The sequence below is a fragment of the Crinia signifera genome, chromosome 4 (assembly GCF_055691185.1).
Source record: "Crinia signifera chromosome 4, ASM5569118v1, whole genome shotgun sequence".
Taxonomy (NCBI): domain Eukaryota; kingdom Metazoa; phylum Chordata; class Amphibia; order Anura; family Myobatrachidae; genus Crinia; species Crinia signifera.
In genome coordinates this window covers 287505140-287512204 of record NC_139220.1, presented here as the reverse complement: position 1 = coordinate 287512204, position 7065 = coordinate 287505140, and positions in this window count along the sequence as shown.

Below are 7065 nucleotides of genomic sequence, written 5' to 3'. Positions count from 1 at the left end.
CCCCTCGCTGCGCTCGCCACGCTTCGGGCTCGGTGGCTCGCTGCGCTTGCCACACTTTCTATTCTCAACTCCACGCCGACGTGGATAGTGGGGGTATGAAAAGGTTGTAGGACGCGTACCGCCTTCCCTCGCGGGCTCGCTGCGCTCGCCACGCTTCGGGTTGACGTTGATAGTGGGGGTGGTGCACTATGAAAAATGGCATTTGGGGGCATTTCACAACTTTAATACACATTTTGATGCATTTCAGTGCAAAATCGGGTGCCATCGCATCGGATGCCATCGTATGGCATCCGATGCGATCGCATACGATTTTTGAGCAAATATGCTCAAAAATCTGTAAATTGGGAGCCGTGATACTCCACAAGCACCGTAGAGAATCCAACCTACTGCCCCTGCTATACCCAGGGGTGGGATTCAGCCGGTTCTGCAGAACCGTTTGCTAATGAGCGCTGACAGTCCCCAGTCCCATTGCACGGCTCTCCTGCAGCCCTACAAACCGGAAGCACTTCCTGGTGTCGCCAGGAGCAGAGCAGCTAGCAGTGGCTGCATAGCGTGACTTGGGCAGGCAGCAGAGAGATGAGTGGTTGGCACGTACTGGGATAGGACAGCAGCCATGGTAGACGAGACCAGGCTGCAGGTGCCACTTTCTTGGAGCAAGAGAGGAGAGCTCGGTGTTTGGTGTGCGTGGCCTCAAACCCGTGAACCGCAGGCACACAGCCGTCCTGCCACTCTGATTGAGTCAGGAGGAGAGAAGAGCTTGAGCCTGCTGCTGTGTGACGCCGGTCTCAGGGCCACCAAGAGCAGTGCTACTGCTCCAACAACATGGTGAGCCCATGTGCCATGAAACTTGTGAAAGTCACAGGTGTTTTTGTATGTGTGTGTGAGAGAGTTGGGAGGGGTGCTGCTACTGCTATCTGTGAGAAGTGTCATAGAACCTCATATCTCCCACCGACCCGCTTATTGCTGGAACATCCCATTTTTTGGGACATTCCCGCGTCCCTCCCATGGCCGGCAGTGTCCCGGCAGGAAGGGGGGAGAGCTAATGTGCCTGTATGAGGGGTATACAATATAATATGTTACATTTACTAACAAAAATAAGGAATTTGGTACTTACCGGTAATTCCCTTTCTCCGAGGCAGCAGGGGACACTGCAGTCTACACGCGTGGGATAGTGTGGGTGCATTGGAGGAGTCGGCACTTTAAGAAATTTGAATACAGCTGGCTCCTCCCCCCGCTATCCCCCAGCAGACTCCAGTCTTAGAAACTGTGACCGAGAGAGGATAGGGGCCAGGGCTCGATCCCTGGAACAGAGGAGACACTTCGCAGAAGAGAAAAGATTAGCAAGAATAACTCATAACAAGAACTCACAACTTGCAATCGGCAAACATTCAATGTTAAAGTAAAACAACTTGTAAGATGGCAGGAATAAAGCGCTGGGAGGGCGTGCAGTGTCCCCTGCTGCCTCGGAGAAAGGGAATTACCGGTAAGTACCAAATTCCTTATTTCTCCTCCCAGCAGCAGGGGACACTGCAGTCTACATGCGTGGGATAGTACCAAAGCACTAAACCCGGGAGGGAGAGCGCTGAGAATCCTGCAAAACAGCTCTGCCGAATGATGCCTCCTCAGTGGCAAAGCTGTCAAACTTATAGAACTTGGCGAAGGTGCTAGCACCCACCCAAGTGGCCGCCCTACAAACCTGTGTGAGCGAAACACCTCTGGCCGCAGCCCACGAAGTGCTTACGGCCCTTGTTGAATGGGCGGAAATCCCTAAAGGAAGGACTTGGTTAGCCCTAGCGTAGGCCTCCTTGATTGTGAGGCACAACCACCTAGCCAGCGTCTGCTTGGACGCCGGCCAACCCTTCTTTCCTGCTCCATACAACACGAAAAGACTATCCGTCTTTCTCCATGATGCCGTTCTGGAAACGTAGATACGCAGAGCGCGCACCACGTCCAAGGACTTCATATCTCGTGAAAGGGCTGGAACCACAATAGGCTGGTTCACGTGGAACGCCGAAACCACCTTCGGAAGGAAACCCTGGCGAGTTCTGAGTTCCGCCCTGTCCTTGTGGAAAACCAGAAACGGGGAACGACAGGAAAGAGCCCCAAGCTCCGACATCCTGCGGGCCGAAGCCAGCGCCATCAACATGACCGTCTTCCACGTCATGAACCTTAGATCCACCGAATCTAAGGGCTCAAAAGTATCAGATCTTAGGAATTTCAGAACCAACTCCAAATCCCATGGCTCTGAAGGCGGAACGAAGGGAGACTGTATACGAACAACCCCTTTTAAGAAAGTCTGTACCTCCGGAATTAGAGCCAGCCTTCTGTGAAAAAACACCGATAGGGCAGACACCTGGACCTTCAAAGACGCCAGTCTGAGACCCTTTTCTAAACCCGATTGTAAGAACTCCAACAAACGGGAAAGATGAAACACTGCCCTTGGTACTGATCTAGCTTCGCACCAGGCTATGTAGGATTTCCAAATCCTGTGATAATGAGAAGCGGTCACCTCCTTCCTAGCCTTCAGCATAGTTGGAACTACAGACTGCGGTATTCCACGTCTCCTTAACAAGTCGGCTTCAACAGCCACGCCGTTAAACGTAGAGACTCTAAGCCGGGGTAGATGAATGGTCCTTGTTGTAGAAGATCCTGTCTAAGTGGGAGACGCCACTGCACATCCGCTTGAAGAAGCTTGAGGTCCGAATACCAGGCCCGTCTCGGCCAGTCCGGGGCAATCAGAATTACTGAAGCGGACCCTCTTTTTATGCGCTTGAGCACTCTTGCTATGAGTGGAAACGGCGGAAACGCATATATCAGCTGGAAATCCCATGGGATGGAGAATGCATCCCCCGCCAGAGCTTCCCGATCCCGAGACCTGGCACAATACCGAGGTACCTTCCGATTCAACCTGGAGGCCATCAAATCCATCTGAGGCATGCCCCACCGGACCGTCAACTGATGAAAAACCTCCAGATGAAGGGCCCACTCTCCCGGGTGGAAGTCCTGTCTGCTCAGATAATCCGCCTGCCAATTCTCCACGCCCGGCAGAAACACCGCAGAGAATCGGAGGACAAACGCCTTGGCCCATTCCAAGATAGGACGCACCTCGCGCATGGCCGCACGACTTTTGGTTCCTCCCTGTCGATTTATGTATGCGACCGCAGTCGCATTGTCCGACTGGACTCTTACCGGACATCCCCTGAGCAAGTTGTGTGCCTGACCCAAAGCCAACCTGATTGCTCTTAATTCCAGGACATTTATCGGAAGACTTGCCTCCTGGGCCGACCACCGCCCCTGAAAAGTCTGGTTGAGAACAAAAGCTCCCCAGCCCCTGAGGCTGGCGTCGGTGGTCAGTATCGTCCAACTGCATGGACTGAAACTCCGGCCCTGGAGTAAATTGGGAGTGTGAAGCCACCATCGAAGTGACTGACGAGCTGCTCTTGACAGGGTAATCTTCCCGTGTATCTGTAGATGCGACCCTGACCACTGTGACAGTAGGTTCCATTGGAACGTTCTGGTATGAAATCTGCCGTACGAGATGGCCTCGAAAGAGGCTACCATCATCCCCAGCATCTTGGTGCACAACAGGATCGAAACTCTGCCGGGAGCTAGGACCTGTCGAACCTTTGACTGCAGCGCCGCGATCTTGTCCATTGGAAGAAATACCGCCTCCTGCGCCGTATCCAGAATAAGGCCCAGAAATTGAAGCCTCTGTGTTGGATTGAGCTGAGATTTGCCGAAGTTCAAGATCCAACCATTTTGGACCAGAAAAGAACATGTGGCCAGAGCGTCTGCTATCAATTTGTCCTGAGAAGAAGCCTTTATCAAGAGATCGTCCAGGTACGGGATGATCGTTATCCCCTGTAACCTGAGTACCGCCACCATGCAGGCCATGATCTTGGTAAAGACCCTGGGAGCGGACGACAGGCCGAAGGGCAGAGCCCTGAACTGGAAATGAGAAGCCTGCATTGCGAACCTTAGAAACCTCTGGTGAGGTTCCCAAATAGGGACGTGCAAATAGGCGTCCTTTATGTCTAGCGACATAAGATATTCTCCCGGTTCCAGTGATGCAATCACGGACCGTATGGACTCCATCTTGAACCTGTTGTAACAGATGTATTGATTTAAATCCTTGAGGTTTAGGATAGGCCTTACGGAGCCGTCCGGTTTGGGGACTACGAACACATTGGAGTAAAACCCCTGTCCCCTCTGATGTTCTGGCACCGGTATTATTACAGAAACGTCCAAAAGCTTTTGAACTGAATCCTGTAAGGCCTTTCTTGTCTGATCCAGCTTTGGAAGGCCCATTGGAAAGAATCTTACTGGAGGTGGCGCTGAAAATTGAAGTCTGTATCCCTGTGTTATAATTTGCAAGACCCACTCGTCCCTGCAGTGAGTCTTCCAAACCTGAGGGAACAACAACAGACGAGCGCCCACCCTGGACTCTCCCACTAGAGCCGGAAGACCGTCATGCCACGGTCTTGTCGGAAGCCTTGGGCTCCTGGCGACGTGCTGGGGCAGCAGCGGCCGCTGCTGTTCCCGCCCCTCTACCTCTGCGACCTCTAAAGGCCGTAAAACCTCCTCTAGGCCTGCCTCTAAAGGCCGAGGAGCCTCGAAAGGACCGAAAGGACTGAGTGAGGGACCGCCTCTTAGGTGGAGGAGCGGCTGTAGGTAAGAATGTAGACTTACCCCCCGTGGCCTGGGAGATAAGTTTATCGAGCTCTGGCCCGAAAAGCATATCCCCTGTGAACGGCAAGGCTTCAACGGCTTTTTTAATTTCAGCCTCAGCCTGCCATGACCTCAACCAGACCGACCGTCTGGCCACCACAGCTGACGCAGAAATTCTGGCTCCTAGAGTCGAAATGTCTGCCGCTGCCTTACCTATGTAAGTTGAAGCATCCCTGATGCCTTCCGCCATAGGCAACAAATCTGCCACAGGCATATTTTGCTCCAGACCAGCCACAAGCTCAGCAGCCCATTGCTCCATAGCCCTGGCCACCCAAGCAGAGGCCAAAGCAGGACGCAAAAGGACCCCTGCCGTGGAATAAATGGTCTTTAGTGAGCAATCTAAACGCCTATCCTGCGCCTCTTTCAAAGAGGCCACCCCGGGGACAGGCAGAGTGGCTCGCTTAGATAGCCTGGATAGCGAGATATCCGGAGTGGGAGGAGTCTCCCACTTGGCCCTGGATTCAGGAGAGAAAGGATATAGTGTCCTTAGGCGAGCTGACACCTGGAATTTCCTATCCGGACATTTCCATATAGAGAGGAGAGGAGAGTCTAATTCCTCCGAATCCGGAAAACACAACTCCTGTCTTTGAGAGCGTCCAAAAATGGACACCTGGGGAGTAACCTCAGGCTGCTCTAATTTCAGAGTGGACCTAACAGCTCTAATAAGCCCCTCCACACCCTGTGATTCATCCTCCCCTAAATCCAAGGGTTGGATATCCTCCACAGGGGGAAGAACCTCTCCTTCCTCTATAATATAATCCTCATGGTCTGAATCATCAGCCAAAAACAGAGAGGGCATAGCCTTTCTTTTAATTACAGCAGCCGAAGGTCTCTTAGCAGGACCTGCCATAGACTGAGTTAAAGAGTCCACTGACTGAATTAAGGATTGAGCCCAAGCAGGCTCTGCAGAGGTCAATCTAGAAAGCTGAGTCTGAAACACCTCTCTATCCTTCCTAGAGGCAGCCATTTCAGCATTCAGATTAGACAGCAATGATTGCAGCACCTCTGAGGAAACAGCAGCTGCCTGCACAGGTGCTGCAGGAGCAGCAGTAATTTGAGAAGCCCTATAGCAAATCTCAAAGAGGGAACACCCTCTAACATGTTGTGTGTATTGCTGCTTACAGCTCTTGCAGGAATAAACCTTCAAAGCAGCCTTAGATGAAGTTGCTTTTCCTGCCATCCTGCCCAGTAAATGTAACAATACTGACAGACACACAACACCAGTCACACAAGAAACACCCCAAAATACAGCCCAACAGCAGGGAAATACCCAGTAAAGTAGCCCTGAAGTCTGGCAAGTTACAGGGGAAGAGGAGCCAATTAATAACCCCCGATTCTTGTGTGTGTAATGTACCCCTTAAGACTTACAGTGTCCCTGTAGTCCGCTGGGGAGCGCTGAGCTGCACAGGTAACAGAGGTCCCGTTTTGTACAGCAAACTGCAGAGAGAGAGAGCACCGCAAAAGCCACCTCACAGCTCAAAAGCTCAGAGAGAAGAGAGAGAAGCAAGCTCCGCCCTCCTCTCTTACGCTAAGGCGCGAAATCCAAGCCCGCCCCAAACAGCCGGCATACTGGAGGGTGCGCTGACGTCACCACCGCGACTCAGCTCTCTCTCTGCCACCGACCATCGCGCTTAATGGCCGCCCCCTGTCTGGCGCACAGCGCCCTTACTTGTCACCGGCGTCCCTGGAGTTCGGGGGAGATAGCCCAGGACCTGCGGCGCACACCGCATGCAGCTGCGGGCGGGTCCCCGGAACGGAGGCTCCGGTGGCTGGACAGTGGAGGGAGGCTGCATGCAGGCCCGACCATGTCCCTCCAGGGTCCCACGTCGCAGACAGGCATTCCCAGCCTGTCTGTGTCCAAGTATAAATAAAAAATAAATAAAAAGGAAACAAAAATCCTAGTCTCCTTAGGAGACATAGCCCGGGAGTCCGACTCCTCCGGGCACTTTTTCTAAGACTGGAGTCTGCTGGGGGATAGCGGGGGGAGGAGCCAGCTGTATTCAAATTTCTTAAAGTGCCGACTCCTCCAATGCACCCACACTATCCCACACGTGTAGACTGCAGTGTCCCCTGCTGCTGGGAGGAGAAAGAACATTACATTTATTTATTTTTTAAGTGTTCACCAGTGGAGTCTATGCAAAGTTGCGTGCGCTCAAACAGCTAGATCAATCCCCAAGCTGGACGAAGGTCTGCACTGCAGGGTCTGGTGGTTCAAAATGAGTCCAACACATCTTGCATCTCGCACGACCAAGTTCCTGGATATATTCATGCCAAAAATCCACCACTCTTGCATCTGTGGGCAGGAGCATTTACATGATGGAGAAGGGCAACACAAGC